The 11,630-nt window shown below is 42.3% G+C and overlaps 1 pseudogene; it reads left to right on the top strand.

Moving 5' to 3' along the window:
• The first annotated feature begins 10,912 nt into the window (after nucleotides 1–10,912).
• On the top strand, nucleotides 10,913–11,020 carry LOC114612540 (annotated as a pseudogene).
• Nucleotides 11,021–11,630: the final 610 nt, after the last annotated feature.

Here is an 11,630-nt window from a genome sequence, read left to right on the forward strand (position 1 = left end):
TCTCTCTCTCTCTCTCTCTCTCTCTCTCTCTCTCTCTCTCTCTCTCTGTGTGTGTGCATGTGTGCGTGCGTGCGTGCGTGCGTGCGTATTGTGTATGCTCACAGGAATGGGAACCTGTGTGAATGTGGAGAACAGAGATTGGTATTGGTCACCTTCCTCTATCACACCCTGACTGCTCTGGCGCTGCCCGCGGTACTGAGCGTAGGCCTGAGGAATTAAAGAAATACTCAGACTCGGGTCATCCGTTGTGAGAGAATGCCAATGCCTTTACTGAGCAGGTTCAATATATACACCAAGCCAGGGAAGGAAAAATACAAACTCAGGAAAAAACAGGAACTCAACTGGGGGCAATAGGATGTCAAGTGTAAATTCCCTTCCTGGGGCACCATGCCTTAGTCAGGATGTTTTGATCCTAGAGGAACTGCAGAATGTTACTTAATAGACAGGTGTACAGAAAGGCTCAGCCAGGGCATAGCAGCCCTTCAGGGTCCTACAACACCCACCTTATTTTTTTGAGACAGGATCTCTCACTGAGCCTGGAACTCACCCCTTGTTAGACTGGCAGCCAACATGCCTCATGGATCCTCCTGTCTCTGCCTCTCACCATTGGGCTTATAGGGCACATGTTATCAGGTCTGTCTTTTTACTTGGGTACTGGAGATCTTAACTTGGACCCCCACGCTTGAGCAGCAAGCAGGTTGCCCACTGAGCCATCTTCTTATTCTGCCTTGTGGCTCTTTTGTTATGTTTTGCCTGTTGCTTCCCATCCTAAAATGTTTTCATTCTCACAAATTAAATTTGAGATGAGGTTTTTTTGTTTTTTTTTTTAAATCTAGATTGATATGCAAAATGGATAAAGCACAATTATAAACAAAGAAAGTGGGGAATCGTCTTGAGCACATTGGTACAGGACCAGACTTCCTAGACATAGACAGCACAGGCAATAAACAATGGTCAATAAATGGGACCTCATGATACTGAAAAGCAGAGGACACTACCACACACAGAATGGAAAAAAAAACTTACAATTATACATCCCAGAGAGGCTTCATATCTAAAATGTATAAAGAGCTTTAAAAAAATAAAACTGGACATCAAGAAAACAAGTAACACAATTTTAAAATGGGGCACATATCTAAACAGAAAGTTCTCAAAAGATAAAACACACAAATGTCTGAGAAACATTTAAAGAAATGCTCAACAGCCTAGTCATCAGGGAAATGCAAGACTAAACCTACTTTGAGATTTCATTTATATATTTCAGAATGGTCAAGATCAATAAAACAAATGACAGCTCATGCTGGTGAAGATGAGGGGTAAGAGGAAAACCATCCTTTGCTAAAGGATATGAAGGCAAACTTGTACAGTCATGATGGAAATCAGTGCAGCAGCTCCTCAGGAATCTGGGAATTAGAGCTATCCTAGCATCCAGCTCTACAACTCTTCAGCATGTAGCCAAAGAGATCTCTACATCTTACAGTGAAACACTTGTCCATGTCCATTGCTGCTCTATTCATAATTGCCAGAGTTAGGAAGCAGCCTAGATGTACATCAACAGACGAACAGATAAGGAAAATGTGGTACATTTACCCAATGGAATATCATTCAGCTGTTAAAAAAGAAATCATGTACATCACAGGTAAGTTGATGTAACTAGGAAAAAAAAATCATCCTGAGTGAGGTAACCCAGACCCCAAAAGACAAATGTGGTATGTATTCTCTTATATGTGTCAGTTTTTAAGACCTCAATAGACATTCTGCTATTCATACAACCAGAGGTTAGACATAAAGTAAAGAACTGTGGGGAAGAGAGGATCTCTTAAGGAAGGGGAAATAGAGTTTACTGTTATAGAGAGGTGGAAGAGAGGCCAGGATGGGAGGAGTACATGCAGAAGGTAGGGAAGGGGGGTAAGGGAGGGAATACAAGGAAGGGTGGTTAACACCAAGGACCATTTGAGGGACCATATGGAAACTTACTACAGTAGAAGCTTCTTAAAGTATATATATATATATATATATATATATATATATATATATATATATATGAAAAAGCTCTAAGTGGAGACACCAAATAATGGGGGTGTGTATGACAACACCCCAACTAGACATGTCTTGGCACCAAATATAACTTCCCATGCCAGGAGTGGGTTAAATCTAATTAAACTGTTAGCCACAGGGGGCCCATGGAAATCTCCAAACAACTCTCTACAACCTGATGATAAGGTCCTATTACTGAAGATAACACTCACATATTTCACTGAACATGGAGAAGTCAATATGGTGCCTAACCAGAGCCACACTCCTACTGACAGTGTTCTTGGTACCGGAAGGCACTCTACATGTTACCTGAGGAGAAAGGTAAACACCAACCCAGCTACAAACCCTTCAATCCACAGTGGTGACCTGCCTGCCTGACACACTAATACATTAGAGGCACAAAAATTGTGGGAGTAACCAATCACTATCTGATCAGTTGTAAGGTCCACTCTGTGAGGTGGAACCCATGCCTGATCCTGCTCTGGTGGTCAAGGATCTGACACTAGATAGGCCAAAGGTCTAAGGAATAACCAAATCCTATTGTTCAGCCAAAGGAATATAACAATTAAATGCCTTCTAATATCATTCAGCTACACCCATGGATCAGTGTCTTGCTCAGAGAAACTCCCTCTGGAAGTAGATGTGAGCTTATAGAGACCTTCAACTGGACAATGTGCAGAGACTGTGGGACTTCAGAATATGCAGCATTAAATGGGATGTCTTCATTGAATCTCCCCACAGGGCAAAGAGAACTCTGCAGAGAATGAAACAGAAGACATCAAAGAAACAGTGTCTTCCAGACAAAACAGGACTGACACACATATGAATGCACAGAGACTGAGGTAGCAAGAGCAGGGCCTGAGCAGGTTCAAGCCACACAGGGTCCCAGTACTGAGTGGGGAAGTGAACAGGCGCCCCCGTCCTTAACCAGGAAACTGTCTCCAACTGATTTCCAGCGTGCAAAGGAAAAACAGTAGTTTTCTCCAATGGACTCTCACTGGGGATACAAACCACGTTTGAGAGCAGGCCCCGTGTCCAGCGGTAGATAGCCAACACAAAATGAACTCGACAGTATTTTTGGTAATCTCTTTTTGTCTCATATTGCTTTGTCTGAGTATTTTGTTTACCTTACAAGTCTTTGCTTATATATTATATATTATAGTTTCTTATTTTGTGTTTCTATAGGTTGTATACGTATGTGTACTGTGTGTGTATGTGTGTTTGTGTGCATGCATGCATGTCTGCATGTGTATGTGCCTCTCTTTTTTTGTCTTTAAAAAAATTCTGGTTTTTTTTTGTTTTGCTTTTTTGTTTTGTTTTGTTTTGTTTTAACATGTCTGTTTGTTTTCTAAAGAGAGAGAAGGAAGGCATGGAGTTGGATGGGTGGGGAAGTGGGGAGGATCTTAAAGGAGATGAAGGAGGGAAAACTGTGGTCAGAATATATTGTTATGAAGAAATATTTTCAGAATAAAAAGAAAATAATTTGTTTGCCAAGGATGACCAATAAGTGTGATGTACCAGGCACCTGGTATCAGTATTAACCCCCAAAGAGACAGCTCTGGCCTGTTACTGGGTAGAAACATGGGAGAGAGTCTGCCTGACTAAGAAGTGAGCAGGCAGAGGCCCCAGCTGACATCCTGCTGCGTGAGACTAGTCTCCCATTGTTTCCCAGTTCCTTCTTCTTATATCAAAATCTGTTTCTGTATCTCACCAGTCCATCAGCCCTGTAACCCAGAGTTAGTTTAATCCCTGTTCCAAATGAAAGATAAAAGCAGCATGCTACCCTTGAAATATTAAGCCACAGTAATTTTCATTCCCCGTAAGTGGTGGTGCCCTATGACCCCTCTCTCTGTGAATCAATGGGTTCTACCACTCCAGGGGAAGGCTGAATACTTAACTAGAACAAAGCCATTACTCGGCTTAGAGTGTCAAACTAAATTTCTTAAGTTCACAGCAAGATAATTCCAGGCTTTGTTAAGAGAGAAAGGGTTTTGCCTAAATCCAAAAAGTTTTCGTTTTCAACATCTTCGAAGCCATGCCAGGGGTTCAGGGCGCAGTTTACTGCAAGGCTAAGGTCTTCAAATGGCTCGTGTGAATCTCTGAAAGTCCACGAGGACTTTCTGAGAGTTACAGGCTCTCTGGTGGTGTGAAGGAAGGAGGTTTTAAGATTGTCAACTTTATATATTCTTTCTTAAAATTATCTGCCTCTGGGATTTGCTGTAATTTACTGGCTTCCCTCTCTCATCTTGTCTCCCTTTTCCAGCAGTTCCTATTCTGATTTTATATCTACCTCCCACCACCTAAATTCCTGTATGTGGCCCCAGGAGACAAACCGTCCAGGGCACTAAATGACTAGCTGAATGAAGAACTGCACAGCCTGGGAGGAGTGCCAGGCAGGCTCTGGGAGGACAGCAAGGGCAGATCCATTGACCTCTGTTTCTATACATGAGAATTCACATGCAAGATGGCTGCCATGAAGACTTACATGGAACATTTCAGCGGGAAAATTACATCAAGGCTTCTGCTAACAGAAGGCATGGCTGGCTGGTTAGATGGCTGGTTGGATAACAAGCTCTGACTCTGTGGGTAACGCTCAATGGGAAAACATTCCACTGAAGAAAAACAATGAATCAGGAAATTTCAGGTTCTCAGGTTTCAACAGAAGAGAATTTAGTTCACACACACAATGGGAAATGTACTACAGGCTCTATCTTTTGCAGTAACTGAACCTATGACAAAAGAAGTGTAGATGCTGATTTGACGAATGTGGAATTTTCCCAGAATTCTTTAAAGAATTTAAAGGAAGACTAGGTCTGCTTAAAGGCAGAACAGAGAGGCAGGATAAGAGCTGTACTGTGTTGGTTGTTTTTTTGTTAGCTTGACACAAGAGGGAACCTCAACTGAGAAAATGCCTTCATCAGACTGGCCTCTAGGTAAGCCTGTGGGACATTTTCTTGATTAATGATTGATGTGGGAGGGCCCCGCCCACTGTGAGCTATGCCAGCCCAAGAAGGTAGGCCTGGGTAGCATAAGAAAGCCAGCTGTGCAACTATGGAGAGCAAGCCAGTGAATAGAGTTCATTCATGGTTCCTGGCTCTTCTGCTTGGGTTTCTGTTCTGACTTCTCTTGTGATGGACTGTGATCAGGATATGTAAGCCAAATAAACCTGGGCCTTCTCAATTTGCTTTCGTCAAGGTATTTATCACAATGACAAGGAGCTAAGCCATGAAGCTGAAGTATGAAAGGTAGACAGGTAAAGAGAGTTTAGATGCAAAACTCTCTACTGCCCTCACCACAGGGAACTAAACAGTCAAGAAGCCAACCAGCAGTGGGAAGAGTCAGCAATGAATAGGTCCATTTGGAGGAATCCAGAGCATAGAAAATTGTTTCTTGACTGCTAGAAAAATTGCCAGCTAAGCCCACCCCTATAGCGTGGAATCACCACAGGGCAGAAGAGACTGAAGAAACTGAAGTCAAATGTCAGGCAGAAAAAGTGCTGAGAGACCACCCAGGCCTGACTCCACACAGCTGACCTGGGACCTGGAAGAACTTCCCAAGGTCCCAGAAAACGTGCTGAGTGACAAAAAGGAAACAGAGAGTTAGAAATGGTGGCTGTTTAGAGGGAAAGGCAGCCAGACTCTAGGCTCCTTATCCTCTGACTCTGCAGGAAAACAACCCCAGGCATGGAAGATTCCTTAAAGGATAGTTTTAAACCAGAAGAGACTTCGTAGTGTAGAGTGGTTTCAATTGTTTTGGATTAAACTTGAAATTTCATATGACAAACATAACTTAAAGAAAAACAAGTTTTATTTTGGTTAAATGTTCCTTCCTATCATCTCAGGGAGGGCATGACAGAACAGAAGAGCTAACGTCATGGAGAGAGAGAGAGAGAGAGAGAGAGAGAGAGTTCTATTGCTATGAAGAGACATTGTAACCGTAGCAGCTCTTGGCAACTCTTATAAAAGAAAGCGTTTAAGCATTTAGTTGGGGCTTGCTTACAGTTTCAGAGGTTTAGTCCAGTATCATGGAGGGAGTATGGCAGCACTCAAGTGGATATGGTTCTGGAGAAGTAGCTGAGTGTTCTACATCTGTACAACATCTGTGTACATCTGTAGCTGTACATTTGTATCTGTAGTCAGTCAGCAGGAAGAGAGAGAGAGAGAGAGAAAGAGAGAGAGAGAGAGAGAGAGAGAGAGAGAGAGAGAGAGAGAAGACAGAGAGAGAGAAACCTTACCTTCTGATCTTCTCAAGTAGTGCTTGTAGCCATATGATAATGAAAAACTGAATTCAGACCAACTTTAAAACTCCTCATAACCTATCACTGTCTCAACACTTTAAAAGTTCAAAGTCTCTTCTGAGGCCCAAAGCAATCTTTTAATTGTAATCTCTGTAAACTCAAAATTAAATAGTGATCACATACTTCCAACATACAATGGCACAGAATATATTCCAAAATGGAGGAAAGGGAACATAATGAGGAAATACTGGACCAAAACAAGACCAAAAACAAAACAAAACAACAAACAGCTGATAAAACTCCAAACTCTGCACTTCCATGTCTGATGTCAAAATGTTCTTCAGATTTCCAACTCCTTTCAGGTTTGTTGACTGCTACACATTTCTCAATTTTGGGCTGGTTCCACACTCCGTTAGCAGCTCTTCTTGGCAGGTATCCCATGGTTCTGGCATCTCCAACATCTTGGGGTCTCCAAGGCAATCCAGGCATCTCCAGAGCTTCTTTCAGTGACCTCTCTGCCATGCAGGGACACTCCTGACACATGACTGGCCTCAGAAGCTTTCCTTAGGTCACTACTTGCTTTATCCTCCATTTAGCATCAGGCTTCCTCTTTTAAAAACATTTTATCTCGCCGGGCAGTGGTGGCGCACGCCTTTAATCCCAGCACTTGGGAGGCAGAGGCAGGCGGATTTCTGAGTTCGAGGCCAGCCAGGGCTATACAGAGAAACCCTGTCTGGAAAAATTAAAAAACAAAAACAAAAACAAACAAACAAACAAAAAGCGTTTTATCTCCTTGAGTACAGGACTTCACTTCTTTATACATCTGGTGCTTCTTCTCTCCTCAGACTGTACATTTTGTATTTTTCCTTGCTTGGTTTGCGCTGTATCATTCATTACAGATCTGCATAAGAGTGACCACTAATAATCACACAACAGAATCAATACAAGGCTGTCTTGAAATCTCCTTTGCCAATTGAATTAATTCAAAACGCTTTAATTTAGCCACAGGTAGATTTTTTTTTTCTGGACAAAGGCAAAAGGCAACCACATCCTTTGCCAAAATATCACAAGAATGGTCTCTAGGCCACTGACTAATATTCTTCTCCTCTGACACTTCTTGAGCTAGGCTCCTACATTCAGCATTACCTCAGCACCACAGTCTGTCTGCCATGTTCCTTCTAGGAGGGCCCATTAAACCCCACTCAAAGCATCCAACCATTTTTCTAGGACAAAGTCCCAAAGTCTTCCATATTTCCCTAACAAACAGCCTGGTCAAGCTTGTCACGGCAGGTCCCCAGTCCTTGGCACCAACTTCTGTCTTAACCAGTCTTCTCTTGCTATGAAGAAACACCACAGCTGAGGCAACTTTTGTAAAAGGAAGCATTTAATTGGGTGCTTGCTTATAGTTTCAGAGGTTTAAAACGTCTACTATCGTCATGGTGGGAGTATGACAACGTGCAAGCAGAGGCTGGAACAGCAGCTGAGAGTTACGTCCTGATCCATCAGCAGAGAGAGAGAGACAGAGACAGAGAGACAGAGACAGACACAGACAGAGAGAAAGACAGAGAGAGACAGACACACAGAGAGAGACAGAGACTGAAACAGAGAGAGAGACAGAGACACAGAAAGAGAGAGAGAGAGAGATACTGGCCTAGCATGGGTTTTTAAAACCTCAAGACCCAAGTTCGAGGCCAGCCTGGTCTACAGAGTGAGTTCCAGGACAGCCAGGGCTATATAGAAAAACCCTGTCTCAAAAAAACCAAAAAATCCAAAAAAAAAAACCAAAAAAACAAAAAACAAAAAAAAAAAATTGTCATTGATCTTAAAGCCTGGCAGTGGTGGTGCACACCTTTAGTCCCAGCACTTGGGAGGCAGAGGCAGGTAGATTTCTGAGTTTGAGGCCAGCCTGATCTACAGAGTGAGTTCCAGGACAGCCAGGCTACACAGAGAAACCCTGTCTCAAAAAACCTCCCTGGTCACTAAGCACTCAAAAATATGAGCTTATAGAAGCCATTCTTACCCAAAATACCCCACAGCCTACAGCATGGGTTCAGCATGGGTCTTCCCAATCAGTCTTCTCTTGCATCCCTGAGGACATGGATGTCTGGGAGATGTGCTTTGTTAATGTCCTAGGTACTTCAGCCCAGTCAGATTAGCGATCAGGATGAATGATTACAAGTAGCAAAGCAAACTGAGGAAACATTGGTGCCAGAATTCATGAAAAGCTTGCAGAGAAGGCTTTCCCAGTAGGAAGGTCTACATTCTGGGGAGGTTCTCTATCTGTGCTGCACGGTACTGTGGGATACTGTGGCCTTCAGTGAGTGAGCCTTGACATATACCTGGGATGGCTGGGAAACTTAATTTTTTTTCTTTTTTTTTCTTTTTTTTGGGGGGGGGAACTTAATTTTAATTTGTGTTTTATTTCAATTAATTTTAGCTGAAATTTTAAGTAACCACATGTAGCTCATAGCTACTATACTACAGTATTGCCCAAAATAAAATCTTTCATTTTTTTTCATCACAATGATCAGAAAATCAGCTCAGAATGATTATTTTAGTTTACAACCAATGTTTTCCTCAATGGCTCTCCTCCTAGTTCTTGAGGAGCCAGGCTTGTATATTTTGCCAATACTGTCATTCTCTGGAAAATCAAGTGTTTTCCTCTGTAGACTGAAGCTTGATTCTTAACAATATCAAGACATGTTTATATTGTTTATTTACTTAATTTTAAGTTTGCTTTTAATATGCTTTTGATTTTCAAAACTAGATTTAGTTGAGTACTGACTTTCCCAGTGTTAATACCTTTGACTTCTAAGAATGATTTTCCCCAGCTCTCTCCTTCTTTAATGATATCTTATCTTTAACATTACTGCATTAATAACCTATTTCTGTGTAACAAATTATCTCAAAATTTAGTGACTTAGACATCTGCATTTTTGGAGGTCCTGAGTTCAATTCCCAGCAACCACATGATGTCTCACAACCACCTGTAATAGGATCTGATATTCTCTCCTAGTGTGTTTGAAGTACAGTGTACTCATATACATAAAATATATAAATTTTAAAAAAGAAGAAGGAGGAGGAGGAGGGAGGAGGAAGAAGAGGGGGAGGAGAAGGGGGGAGGAGAGGGGGGGAGGAGGAGAAAGAGGAGGGGGAAAAGAAGAAGAAGGAGGAGGAGGAGAAGGAAGAAGAGGCAGAAGAGGAGAAGGAGGAGAAGGAGGAGGAGGAGGAGGAAGAGGAGGAGGAGGAGAGGAAGAGGAAGAGGAAGAGGAAGAAATCTGCATTTTTTTCTCCTCCACAGTTTCTGGGGCTCAGTGTACAGCTTTGCCAGAAATCTGCTACCTCGGGGTCTCCCAGAAGACTGCCACCAATGAGCTAGGATCCTCGTCACATAAGCTGGACCAGGGGAATGGTGCTCTCAACTCCCTCCTCACATTGCTGTTGTCAGTTGCTGCTGCTGTGCTTATTGTTTGTGACAGGGTTTCACGCAGCCGAGGTTGGCCTTGAAAAGGATTCTGCAGCCTCCTCCTCCTAAATGCTAGGATTATAGATATGCATCACCATACCCAGGAAGCCACTGGCAGTGGGGAGGAGGCTTGTCTCTCAATATTAGAGCCAACTCTGTAACTAACTGTATAAGTCTTCTTTTATCTTCGTTCTTTAATCAAAGAAATGCAGACAGGTGCCTAAGCAACGGCATAAGGAAGGAGAGGAGTGCTATTCTGTACTAGATTCTTACTACCTTTTCCTTTATGGGCAATGCCACCAGAACCATGATGACAACAGCAGACTCTGGATATTTTGCTATCTGGCTTTATTCCTTCTCCTTATTTACCTCCAGAGTGAAAAAAACAAGTTCTGGCTTGCTAATGAGCCAAGTTTGACTCTTAAGTCTGACCAAGGACTTCAGGTTTTATTATTATTATTATTATTATTATTATTATTATATCTATTGAAATTTTTTTAAGATTCATTTATTTTATGTGAGTACACTATAGCTGTCTTTAGACACACCAGAAGAGGGCATCGGATCCCATTACAGATGGTTTTGAGCCACCATGTGTTTGCTGGGAATTGAACTCAGGACCTCTGGAAGAACAGTCAGTGCTCTTAACCACTGAGCCATCTCTCCAGCCCTATCTATTGATTTCTTGACCAAGCCAGCTCAGTCAGTCAACAGGGTGTCAAGGGAGGGGGTGAAGATTGAAGAATAAAAAGACAATTAGGCAACATTATAACATGACTCTAGCCAGTGCTAAGGCTGAAACAGGTTTATTTTCTTCCAGTTTGCTTTTATAGCATTCTAGGTACATGCAAAGAATATGGTCAGTCCTGAGGTATAAACAGATTAGTTAAAGAACAAACAAAGCATAAACAAAGGCCCCATGATTACTGTATTCAAGGTCTTAATAAGACCTATCAAGATACTAAGAACACATTCCTCAGTTGTGTTCATCTTGAGCCTACTTCTGTGTCCTAGCCTAATGTCAAATTCTTGCCTGAGCCTACTTCTCTGTCTTAGTCCAATGTCAAATTCCTGCCAAATTCCTAGAATCGACCCCAAATGTCTCTACAACTTCTAAATAAGATAAATTTACTTATCTGCTGCTAAGAAAAGGTAAATTTGACCTAACCTAGCAGGGGAGATACCATGATCATGAAGGTGATTTTCCCAGGAAAGGCTTATCCATTGCACTCCGGATGTGCTGACCCCTATGATTTCCCCAAATGCGGGAAACTTGACTGACAGATTGAATAAAGAGTTCTGATTTGCAGTATTTGGATATTTCTAGGGTGTAAATACTTTAACTTGGCTGGCTGAATCAGCACTGAAAAGGGATACACAAATCTTCTCTTGCAAGCTAATGCTTCCCTATCTGAGAACAGCATGGAGATCTACCCCCTTTGTTATCTCAGCTCCCAACTCCAGAAGCATGTCAATTTTACTCTGAAGTACTTCAGAACACTAAAGGCAAGGGGTGCCACTGACCTGTGAACTACAGCAGTGGCTTAACCTTCAGCAGACTTGGCATTCCTCCAGTAGCCACACTCCTCTTGCTTCAAGACAGTGGTAAACTTGCCTGTACCTTTCAGATACTGGGGTTGGGGGGTGGGGTATTTTAAGAACTATCATCAACACCTGGGTTTGAACACCCAAAGATTATCGTTCAATCTCAGAGCTTGGGAATACTTGAAAGCAGATGACTTTTAATGGGCAACTGTGGTAGTTTGAATAAGAGAGACCTCCATAGGCTCTTGTATTTGAGTCCTTGGTCATTAGGGAGCGGCACTACTTGACAGGGATTAGGAGGTGTGGCCTTGTTGAGGTAGGTGTGGCCTTGTTGAGGTAGGTGTG

This window comes from Grammomys surdaster, unplaced genomic scaffold (genome assembly GCF_004785775.1).
Source record: "Grammomys surdaster isolate TR1022 unplaced genomic scaffold, NIH_TR_1.0 126163, whole genome shotgun sequence".
NCBI lineage: Eukaryota > Metazoa > Chordata > Mammalia > Rodentia > Muridae > Grammomys > Grammomys surdaster.